Source organism: Myotis brandtii, unplaced genomic scaffold, assembly GCF_000412655.1.
Source record: "Myotis brandtii unplaced genomic scaffold, ASM41265v1 scaffold412, whole genome shotgun sequence".
Taxonomy (NCBI): domain Eukaryota; kingdom Metazoa; phylum Chordata; class Mammalia; order Chiroptera; family Vespertilionidae; genus Myotis; species Myotis brandtii.
The window spans coordinates 2669770-2682331 of NW_005365832.1; the positions used below are offsets into that span (position 1 = coordinate 2669770).

Consider the following 12562-nt stretch of genomic DNA (forward strand, 5'->3'; position numbering starts at 1 on the left):
ACATGTTTCTTTGTCTCCACATTTTGGCTGCTTTCCTGGGTTTGTTTCTATGTATTGGGTAGAGCTGCTAAGTCTCCTTGAGTTGATAGAGTGGTCTTGTGTAGTAGGTGTTCTGTAGGGCCCAGTGGCTCATTCTCCCCAATCACCTGAGGTGGACATTCTAGGTGCACACCTTTGTGGGCTGTGTGCACAGTTTTGTTGTAGTTGAGCCTTGATCCTGTTGGTGTCACTGGGAGGAATTGGCTATGAGGGCCAGCTGCACCTACAGTGGAAGAGCTACTGTGCAGGAGACACCCCTATGGAGCAGGACTTGCTTCAGTGGGGCTTTGGTGCTCACTGAGTCTGCCCCTTGAGTGTGTCGCTTATGGAGGTATAGAGTTGTAATCTGGTATGGTCTGACACTGACCACTGGGTACACTGGCTCTTGGGTCTCCAGGGAGGTGCACAGTCAGCCACTGCCTGCGGCCACCCAGCAGGAGCTACAGAGATATGCAGATTCCTCCTTTTGTATTGGGTTTGGAAGTGCCCAGATGAGGCCCAGCTGTGAAGCAAGGCAGGCTGGTGCTGGTGCCGGGTCTTGGGCCTTTTATTGATAGGTTTGGGGCTCCCTGACCCAGCTGCAGCTTGTTCCCTTCATATGCAAAAGCCACTGCTCACAGCTTGGATGGGGTTGTAAATTGGATGGGGCGGGTCTTAGGGAATCACCAGGGTGGAGCAAACAGAAATGGCTGCTAGTCAGCCCTGGGACTGGGGAGGTCCCAGTGTAGGAACAATGATCCCTGCAAGCACCACCGTCTGGAAGAAAGCCGCCCCTGAGTTCCTGCCCCATGCCAGACAATCCAGTTTCTCCTCGTATGTGTCTGTGTTCCCCAGAGTCTCGCCCTGGTGCTGGAGCTCAGACGAAGCAGGACCTTGTAAGTTCAGTTTGTGGTGCCGGCCTTTTAAGAGGAACAGCTGGGTCTCCAGCAGCCTCTATGTCACTGAGCCCCAATTGCACTGGTGGTTTTTACAGCCTGTAGTTCTTACTGCTCATAGGGACTTCTTTTCCCAGCTCTGGGACCCTGGGCTGGGGGTCTGGTGTGGACTGGGACCCTTTGCTCCTCTGGGGGACCTCCACAGAGATGATCTCCCTCACAATCCAGTTTCTGGGGCGAGACGGTCACAAGTAGAATCCCTGGTCCACCACTTGCCCTGTATGGTTTGATGAGACAGGTGATTTGACTCTTTGATGTCTCATTTTCTCCATCTGCAGAATGCCAGCGTAATTGTGCCTACCTCAGAGTGTTGGAGATTTAGCCTATTTGAACCTCTAGAACAGTGGTTCTCAACCTTGGTTGCACATTAGAATCACCTGGGCGTCTTTTTAAAATCCTGATTTCTGGGCCTGGAATGATTTTAAAAAGACTCCCAGGTGCTTCTAATGTGCAGCCAAGGTTGAGAACCACTGCTCTAGAATAATGCTAGGCACTTTCTAAGCAAGCAACAGATGTTAGCTATCGCTATCATTATCGTGTGCTCAATTCGTTGCACGACTTCTTTACTATCCAGTCTTCACAACAACTCTGCTAGGGATGTACTATTACCTTCCACTGTACTATTGAGTAAACTGAGTCACAGAGAGGCTGCTCTGCCCACACAGCTATTGTCACGAGTAAGGGCAAATTCCAGGTCTGTCTGACTCCAGAACCTGCAGCTGGGTGTGGGTAGGATGGAAGTGGGTGGTGTGGCTGCTAAATGTGAGATCTGACCTCCCAAATTTCCTTTTCCCTAGAGCACTCCAGAACCCAGGCTGCGTCAGGAACACCTCTGTGGCTTCCCGGGTAAGTAGCAACGGTCCTTCCCTTCTCCATATCCTCCTCCCGTGCACATGGCCAGCTGTCCTTGCCCCTGCGGCTGACTCCCAGAGGCCTCGTCACAGCCTGGTCAGCCTTTCAGGGTCTCAGCGCCAGAGTTCCTGCTTATAGATGTGTAGACTGAAGTCACTTGTAGTGGAGTATGGGGGAGGGGCAGTGGACCCAAGGCACGTCTGCCTCATTTACATTCCCCTTCTCCACCCACATTTACATTTCTGTGGGTTTTCCAGGGCGGTGTTATGCATGTCAAATACTTCAAAGTCCCGAAAGAAAGTATTTTACAGATGTCCCTGTGCTGTAGGAAGGAATTATGGTTAAGCGTGGCGGGCTCTGGGGCTGGACTGCTTGGCTCTCCCTCCTCGGTGATCGCCAAGTTTGCTGTTGTTGACGTTGTCGAAGGTCTTGCTCCAGTGACTCTAGGAGTAGGACTTGCAGTCTTCCGGGCTAGTGATCGCCAAGTTTGCTGTTGTTGAAGGTCTTGCTTCAGTGACTCTAGGAGTAGGACTTGCAGTCTTCCGGGCTCACTTGGCGTTGGGTGGGAATGGAAGGACATAGGCATTTGAGCAAGATGACGGGGCTGGCTTTGCCTCCTGCTTCTGCTGCCTAGAAATCGTGCAGTCTTGAGTGTCACCTGCTTCTCTGAGCCTCCGTTTCCTCCTCTCTAAGACGGGGATAATCACACCCATTTTGCGGAGTTGTTGGGATGTTTCTAGCCCTGGTGCATAAAGGGGCCTGTACGACATAGACTCTCAGTTAAAGGGTATTCACTGTTGTCAGTTACTAGTATTTGAAGGGGCTCATCAGAAGTATTTGCTGGGCAGAAAGCATGGTCTTTCTGGTTCATCATATTGTCCCTGGACTAAACTATTTGTATTCCTACCCCACCCCCCAGGAGTTTTGCTTGTTTAATTTGCTTAGCAAGCCATATATTTATTGTGAAAAGATCATCTCTGGTTCAGGCCCTGTCAAGTGATTATAAATTCCAAATTGAGGTAGTCCAAATTAATGGGGCCTCATGGCACCTGGATATTTCCATGAATGTTTAATCTAAACTTGATTCTTTTTCCATAACCCTGAAATTTTACTGGTACGATGACTAACTTTGAAACCATTAATGTTGGTGGGAGCTGGTTTTTTTCCATGAATGGAATAGAATATTTGACTTCCTCATATCTGAATTGTGAATCACCATGAAAACACTTTATTGTTGTTCAAAGAGAATTATTACAGAAACTCCTGGTCAACCCCTTCTCTCTCTCTCTCTCTCTCTCTCTCTCTCTCTCTCGCTCATGTGCGTGCACACGCACACACACACACACACACTGCTTCATTTTTCTTTCTGTTAGGCAATTGAAGAGTTACTATGTACATTCTGGCAGCCTTCTGCCCATCAGACACGCAAGGGCACAATCAATTCCTGTTTTCTCGGAATGTACCAAATAATCAGAATCTCTGATTATTCTGCTGGAAGGCAACAAACAGCTTGATGGAAAGATGTACCAATTGAAACCAATTCTGATCATATTTCTGTCGGGAGAAGGAGAGGCCTCCAGCTGTCTGTCACTAATCATATTAGAGGTGGGAGGCAGGAATGTTGTGGCCTGCAACAGATTGCTCTAAACGCGTGTCGGAACACGACTTCTACTGACTGCTTCTCCCAGAGCAGGGACAGGGGACGGCCGTTCTGTAACTCCTCTTGCCAGTGGGTGGTAGCCTCCAACATATGTCCTGTGAGCACACTTAAGGAATTTTCTAATTACAGTTCAAAGGCTTTTCTTTTATATTGTTATACTCACTCCGCAGACATCCCTGACTGCAGTCAGTGATTTCTCCCTCGGCACAACCCTGGTGCCAGCACTTACAAAAGAGTGATGAGGTGGCAGGTGAAACTCACAATAACTGAAGAGGTGTCCGAATTCAATTAGGAGGAGGCCTCTCCCGTGTGGACGCCTGAACCATATAAATCCGTTTTAATCGTGAGCTGTGGTGCTTATCTGGTCATGTTTATTTTGGATACAAGTGCCAGAGCTGGATTTAGACCAGAACTCCACATCTTTGAGCCCTAATGACTAATTTGGGTATCCGTTGAATCCCTTAATTCATTTCTTAATTAGTTCTCTCAGAGTTAGAGCTGCTTGATTACAACCATTTCCACAAAATGTTCATAAATGAAAACAAATGTATACAGGTTCCCCCCACCATGGCTCGTACATTTTTGCTCTGGTCTTAAAAGAGCTATTCTTATTATTATCAAAATAATAACAACAATGACAATAGCAAAAATGAATGGGTTGCCACGCAGTGCAGTGGAGTCTGAACTGAGACACCAAGAAGTTTGGTTCCGATTTCCAACGCGACTACTTACAGCCATGGGATCTTGGTCCAGTTACTTTCCCTATCTGTGCCTCAGTTTCCTTTTGAAAATGGGAAAAATAATCATACCTTCCTCATCGGGCTTTTCTGAGGATTAAAACAGCGTTCCAACATGAGCTAATACAGTGGGGCCTTGACTTACGAGTTTAATTCATTCCGTGACGGAGCTCGTAACTCAAATTACTCGTATGTCAAATCAAAAAGTGAACGAGTGAGACACGTGATGCTGGGCTGATGTTGTGGCATTCACTGTGACGTTTGCTGTGCCAACTAGCAGTGGGGTATCTGAAGCTGGCTCGTAACCCGAATTTTAGCTCGCAACTCAAAGCAAAAAATCGGCCAAGAGACAGCTCGTATCTCGAAAAACTCGTTAATCGGGACTCTCGTAAGTCAAGGCCCCACTGTATCTATAGTAAATGTTAGTTATTAAGTTTGCTATCAATGAGACAATGGGTGACCACTGAAGGGTTTCACTGGTGCCACCATATTGTCGCCTCAGCATGTCCCATCTCTGTAGTCCGTTTGCAGACCACTCATGACTATAATGAAACATCAGGAACTCTGACGTTGGAATTATCTTTGTCATTTGTATTTGTACTCCTCAGTTTGGCTACAGGATTAACATGTTTGGCTTTTCATGTTTGATCAATCTGAGTGTTAACTGGAAACTTTTTTGCTGCAAAATGGCTTTAAATTTTGAATGGACATTTTATTCTCTCAGTAGACATGTATTGGCCCTCATTAAAAGGAAAAACTGTTCTTACGATGTAAAAAATAAATATGTGGGGGAGGAGATTTGGGGCAGTTGGCTTCAATAAATTCATTGGAAATTCTCAAAGTATTTTTTAACATAGTTAATATCATAGTTCAAATTTAATGAATGTGCCAGGCGTGGAAGTCTGGGGAAAGATAAATCTAGTAATTTAATGAGCTCGTGGCTACATAAGAGTTAGTTCATGTGAAAATTGATTGCTGAGAGTCAAACTAAGTTAGATGGGACCCGTCAATTCCATTCACCCACACTCTCGTGCGTGTGTGTGTGTGTGTGTACATTTTAGAGAAACGTATACTCATGTGCATCCATAAATAGGTGTGCAGTGTTCTTAGCAGCGTTATTTGCATTCACCTCAAATTAGAAACATCCACAATACCTATCAGTAGTAGAATGGCTGAATAAATGGTGGTGTTATCATAGGATGGAATACTAGACAGTGATGAAAAAAGAATACACTAAAGCTACCCATAACACAGATGTATCTTAGAGATATAATGTTGAAAGGAAGATACAAAAGAATACATAACAAGATTTTTCTATTTATGTAAAGTGCGAAAACATTAAAAACTAAACTCTGTTGCTGAGGGGTGCATACTTAAGTGGCTAAAACTATAAAGAAAAGCAAGACATGTATTACCAGAGGAATTAAGATAATGGTTACCTCTTAAGGGAGGGTGTGCTGGGAAAGAGAAGGGACCTGGAGGGCTTCTGAGGGTGCTGGCACTGTTCCGTGTTTTGACTGGGCTGCTAGTTACATGGGCAATATATGGTCTATTACAGCCAACATTAATGTTTTATGTGCTTTTCTGGTTGTGAGTTATTGTTTAAAATTTTTAACGTTTTTTTAAAAAATGCACTGTCACTGTCTTTTCAGCCAGGGTTGGTTTGTTTTTGTCCTGCATAGTTTTAGGCCTAGAGATTCCTGTGGTTGTAATTGGCTCCAGAATTGAGCTACTGCCTTGCTGCACAGCAGAGTGGCCTCCAAGGAGGCATGTGCACCCCTAGGAGCTCCTTAGACTGACTTGGGGGGAAAGAAATGGATTAGACCTTGCATTTCCGTTCACTTTATCATGAAGCATTGTGATAACTGGTGTTATCATGACAGTCAACAGTGACTCCTGACACTGGCATCGTCCCAGGGTCCACATGCCAGGTGGCCGGGTGTCATCACCTGGAGGGAGGGAGGTGAGGCCTCCCCTTCACCACGACTTCCCCTCCGGTTCCTCTGCTTTGGTGTGGAATAGATCGTGCCTGGGTAACTGGATTTACAAATTCTTGATTTTAGTTTTAGCAAATCCTCACAAACTAGCAGTTGCTTAAAAAGATTCTGCAAAGAATGCCCATAAGTTAAAGGTAACTTTAATATTGCAATCTGCAAGAAAATGGCAAAAATTTAGTGTGAACTCTTTGTCAGCCACATTATGAGGTAATGACAGTGACCATTAAATCAGATCTGGCAAGAAGCTGGCCACGAAACTCTAAATTATCTGGATGACATATGGATTTATAGCCACTGTGGTTAATTAATCATGAACCTCATCCCGTGTGTATTTGCCTTGAAATAATCATGATTAGCAAAACATTACATCAATTCCTTTATTCTGTTCCATTTTGTTCATGCTTTTAAAGGTATAAAAACATGTATATGGATTATAAACAAAAAAACAAACATATTTGAGGACACATGCTCAAGACATGTAAGATGGAAACATTTCGGGGCACCACTGGCATGCAGTTCAAAGGCCACTCCTTGCTAATAGGTAAAATGTGCCGAAGCTGGCGAACTCGCTCTTCATATCGAAAGGAGGCGCCTCTCAGTCCTAATTTCTCTTATTAGCAAATGTCAACATGATGTCAATAATTTACATGTTGCACTTTATTAAAACTTCTCCCAGCCGCTGAGTTGGAGTTGGCGAGTAAGAGATAGCAAGTCCTAAATAGAGTATTGTCCCCTTTGGATTATTCACTATAAAGCTATAAAGATTGCGGAAATTCTTTGTTTTTCAAGCATGTACACATATGAAGTCACCACATTCTATATTGTTAATAAAAAAAAAGAAATGTCTTAGAGCAGGTGTACCACGGAAGAAAGAGATATGGGAATAGCAATCATTTGTTGCTTAGCCTCTGTTTTCCAAGGTGCTGAGTTATAACATCATCTATGGTTCATACTTTTGTACCAACTCTCAATACATTAACAACCCAGCGCCTCACCCTGGTTACAAGGATGATTTATTATTCGTTAGATTTTAAGTGCTGACTCGTGGAATGCTAAACTTATATTGGCAGCTGTTGTCCAAAGGTTTGCAGATGTCCCGACTAATGCTTTAAAAGACCAGCATTAGCAATAAATCACTGCATGCATAACTTTTCAATAAAGTAATGGAAAGGATTTTGTATTCCGGGTCCTGTAAGCCTTGGTATTTGGAAGTTACTGCACATAGAAAATTCAAGTAAAGGGGTAAAATCTTTTCAGGCTTTAACCCTTGACCTTTGGGCCAGCCATAGTCAATAGCAAAAGCATCTTGGTAGCTTTGTTCTAACCCTGAGCTCTCTTGGCTCTGAAATCTGACACAATGCCAAGTACAGGCCTAATTGCATTCCTTGTTACTGAGAAAAGAGAATCTCAAAAGAATTTTCCTTTTATTTCAAGGGGTACCTTGAGCATTAACATTTTCTGGAATAGCAAAATTGTTTACAAGCTTTTGCAAAGCTTTCTGAAAAGAGAGCGTGAAGAGGGCTCCAGCGGCCAATTAAGAGGCATGTGTTGCTTACCTAGAGCAGCAAAGTGTGGGGGAGATGAATCAAAGGAGTAGGAGAGATGTGGCTTTGTACTCTGCGAGCTTGATTTCTGACTAATGAGCTGATGCCCTCTTTTCTTCTTTCTTTATGGTCTGCCCAAACATTTAGCAAGATAGTACATGATATATTCTGCTAGCCCCATAACAGACCACTGACTGTCTGAATGTAAGTTCTGCTCAGCAGTAGCCCCAACCCCCATGTTATGCCCATTGCCTGGTATAGAAGAGATGTCTAGTTAGGACCTGATGAATGAAGGGATATATTTAGGCAGATCTTTCTGTGATCTATACATTAGTGAATTATATATTGGACCAGATATACTCTGGGCCAGACTAACTCTGATCAAAGAATCAGCATCAGACTCTAGGATCTTCCAATACAGGAGCCAATACTCTGGTCAGGGAGCCAGACAATGAAGAAACAAGTAACCAGGTGAGTAAACACAGTAAGTATAGCTAAGTGATAAGGGCGCAAAAAGACCTCAGCGGGCTGCGTGCTGCGATGCGGACCACAGGATTGGAGAAACCACAGCCTAGAACAGCGTGGGAACTCAACGGTGTAGAAGGAATTGGTATTACCTCCCAGGGGGCTTCATTTACCCTGGAAGCTAGCGGACCCAGTGGAAATGTTCAGCGTATCGCAGCTTTTCCTCATGTACACAGGCTGGCAGAGTTCGGACCACACCGGCCGTACCATTCTCGACTTGATGGGAGTCTGCTTCTCACACATCAGTTGGCTGGTGCCTCGTGCCAAGGCCAAGGGTGAGCTTTCTGCTTCCCTTCCCTTCTCCAGGCTGCAACTTCTCTCCCCAAGCCAGGCAGCTGTCTCCCAAGTGCCTGCTGTCTGTCACAGAGGAACCAGAGGACCCAAAGGGAGGAGCTCAGCACAAATCTATAGTCAAAGCTGAAAGCGGGAAAAGAACCTCAGAGTCAGCGCCCCGCTGACTGTGGGTCAGAGTGATGTCTTTGTGTCTCCAGGACAGAACATTTAGTGAAGATCTGACACGAAGGGCACCTCCCCCTCCAGGCCTGCAGAGCTGTGTCCACCGGAAGGCTGTTCCTTAGGGCTCACCAGTCCCCTTTTTCCTAAATGAAAAAATGCGAATGTGACCTCCTGACTCTCCACAACACGTGACATTATTGTATGTGGGGCAAAGAGTCCATAGGACACGTACTTGCCTAATGACACAACAGTTCATTTCAGCTCAGCAAGCTGGAAGCAAGGTTAGCCTGTTTCCTTTCTGCCATGCTTTGTGGGAATGGGCCACAGTCATTTTGATTAACTCTTCATCACCTTCTAGCATGCTTCCTGTTTATGCTATGAAGAGCTGTTTTTAAAGACCCCTTAAGGGATATCCTTTAATATACTCTTTTTAAAATAATTATTCATCTGTAGTTCCCACTTAGAATGTCTGAGAGTTTAGGAATATAGAAACTTCTTAAAAGAGAGATGCTTAATGGTCTATGCAGAGTATTGTCAATCTCACACCTAGTTCAGTTCATGCAAATTATGTTTAATCAGCCATTCTGGAAAAGTAGTAGATATTTTAGAATAGATTCAGAGCCGAAAACCCACCGTTTTGCATTTATGTATAGTATTTATAGATAAACTTCTAGGAGTAGTATTTATAGATGCAAAAAAACATTTGCAGTAAGAAAGTCACTTCTTAGGGACTCAATAATATGAACAGCGTGTCTTGTTTGGGGCCTGAAAAACGTTCATGCGGGACAGAAGATCCCTGTGATAAAAACTCTTTCTCACCTTCAGAGTGATTTGTTTCTAATGCTTTGAGTTCCTTTAAGGAGAGAGAAATGCTTGTTCTTCTGAAATCAGAGATAAGAGCAGTGGTTCTCCGCCTTCTGGCCCTTTAAATACAGTTCCTCATGTTGTGACCCAACCATAAAATTATTTTCGTTGCTACTTCATAACTGTAATGTTGCTACTGTTAGGAATCATAATGTAAATATCTGATATGCAGGATGGTCTTAGGCAACCCCTGTGAAAGGGTCGTTCGACCGCCAAAGGGGTCTCGACCCACAGGTTGAGAACCGCTGCTCTAGAAGGAGCTTTTGTTTCTAGAAGGAACCTCAGCCTGCATCACATCTGAGCTCCATGGATGCGCCAGGAGCCACGGCCAGGCCAGCTCCCAGTCCCCCGCGTGTCCTGCTGTCCCACGGCTCCTGTGGCGTGACGCTCTCTTTGCTGCCTTGGTATCTTCCGCAGGATGGTCCTTTTTGTGTAGTTATTCCAGCCACCTGTGGTTTTTCTGCTCATCTGGGTGGTCCCTCTGTTCCTCTCTAACCTCCCAACACCACATTCTCTGCGCATCAGCCTCCTTTTTTGCTCCCACAGCCACACACGAAAACTAGAAATTTTAACAAGCTCTCAGTTACTTCCTCTGCAGATTTCCCACCGCCCTCTCCCCTGGGTGACACTGATCTTCCCACAGCACTCCACGGCTTTCTTCTCCTCTCCTCATAGGAGGCGCACGTGGAGGGGGTGGGAGAGCTTGGCGGGGAGGGGGCAGTTGCTGGCCCAGAGAAGTGCTTTGCTGTCCACATGGAGGACCAGGCCACGAGCAGCAGACTCCCCCCCCCCCCCCCACCAGTCACCATGAGCTGCACAAATATTATTGCCATTTAGCTTGACCTTCCATTGTGCTCTGAAATAACTGAAAATACTTAAATCACGTGCAGTATTTTTCTGGAAGCAAAAAGAAATGGGGTCCTTTTAAGAAGCCACCCTTGAACTTTTGCCCTTTTCTGACTTTTTGAGTCATTATATCCAGTTCAAGGTTTCCTTTTGTGAGAAATAGCTAATTTCTCTGCTGATAAAATGAATCATAGGAGCGCTGTAATTGTTAGAGATAAGGATGCCTCCCCCGGCTTACAAGCACTTAGCTCTGGGAACTGAGTCTTGCAAACATTTCTGAAGTGTTTACTGTGTGCCAGGCTCTGGCCGACTAACTTCCTAATTCTTTAACTGATTTAATGTATTCACTAGTCCTCACAGCAGCCCTGGGAGGTGGGTAGTATTGTCCCTTGTTCTTGCTTTATGATGTAGACACACTGAGGCAGAGTGAAGTAACCGGCCCAAGGTCACCGAATGACCAGTGGTCAGGGCCTGGACTTGAACCTCGGTGCCCGCTTCCATGCCCACGTTCTCACCACCCGGCAAGCTGCCTGAATGACTCAGGTGCGCTTTGGACCCTCGGGGAGTGTCAGCCTTACTAAGTTGTGGTGAGAATCCAATAAAATAGTTATTCGAAAGGGCTCGGTAAACTGTGAAGCACAGAAACATCGGGCGACCTGTCCACATGCTATTTCCTGTTAGCCATGAGGGCCTCCTGCTGAGCGTGGCCCTTGCTCCTGCATACGCTGCTGGTTCAGATGGAAAACTGTGAGCTTTTCTTGTCATTTCAGAAAACCTTGGGTTTCACAGTGGAAATGGGCATGTGTGAGTATGTAGAACATGGGCGGGTCTCAGCATCGAACTTGTAATGTGCCAAGCACTTTAATGACATTCACCCCCATTAATGTAGCACTTAACACCCCCTCCCTTTTCCTCTAAATCACAAAAGATTGCTTTCTGCCAAGTGTCTGCTCACACATACTGGGGACTTGGCCTGAAGTGCCCTTCAGTGTGTCATATGGGGTCTGGGACCATGTTTTTTCAGCATGCGACCCTGAAACAGAAATGATATCGAGCAAGATTTTGACCAAAGGAATTGAGGTGGAGAAGAGTCCAAAGATGAGGACTTAGAAAGGCCACGCACTAAAGAGCCATGCTTCCAAATGCGGGATAGGAGACCAAGCCGGCCCTCTGCGGTGTGGTGGGCGATGCGGGCAGGAGGGGGCCTGGGAAGGAGGAGCAAGAGTTGACTGAGAAGGCCCAGTGGCTGGAGGGAAGTCCAGGGTTTCATTGCAGCGGATCTAGTGAGAGGCACTTTCCCTCCCCCTCTGATGCGGGGCCTGCTTTCCCTGTTGCTGGGTCCTGGCACTTTCGGGTCTCACATGCTCTCAAGTCAGAATGTGGGAGATCTGAGTTCTTACAGTCCCTCAGGGGAGGTGAATAGCCCAAAGGCTGGCTTTTGGGGATTCTTTGGAGCTTTTTAAATGCATCCTAGAAATTGAGTTCTTCCTGGCTTTTTATGGGGCTGGTATTGCATCCCCAGGGGCACTCTGCTGGGGGGTCTTCCAGGCAGGATTCGTGATCACAATGAGCTATTTTCCCCTCTTTTCTGGATGAGAACAATATCCTGCCATTCAGTGTCCAAATATAGCAGGCAGTTATGATAGAAGAATATCCTTATGTTAGGAAAGAAGTTGGCAGCCTCAATGATGTGAAAGTGTCCAATTTAGAAAACACATTTAAAAAGAAAAGCTCCTTAAAGTCGTCCTTTTTTTGGAGTCAGGTGGAATAAATAAAACGCTCGAACGGAAATGTGTGGTCTGACAACACAGTCCACTTCCTGTCCTGGGTCTTGCAGGTACTTGTTGATTTTGCCTGAACTTCAGATGTTGTTTCTGTCGTTTCACTAAAATGTCAAACTGCAAGCTGGTTCTGGCATCTGATCGGGAGCATAATTCGCACGATAGATTTTCTAGCTGGTGCATGTAATCGAAGCACTGGAAGAATGTTACCAGGGACTGACCATCTAGACTCCTTTTGAGCATATTGTTAAGACTGCGTAATACAGGGGCGGGCAAAAAGGCATCAGATCCCAGAGAAGGAGTCCAGATGGGACGTGTAAGTCGGT

The 12562-nt window shown here is 45.5% G+C and overlaps 1 protein-coding gene across 1 annotated transcript in view; it reads left to right on the top strand.

The window, feature by feature from the left end:
• The first annotated feature begins 1771 nt into the window (after positions 1–1771).
• Positions 1772–12562, top strand: part of SPATS2L (spermatogenesis associated, serine-rich 2-like) — a 128315-nt gene continuing 117524 nt past the window's right edge. Inside the window, exon 1 of the mRNA XM_014545579.1 lies at positions 1772–1820. The gene's annotated coding sequence lies outside the window, so the exon portion shown is untranslated. The remainder of the gene's footprint in view (positions 1821–12562) is intronic.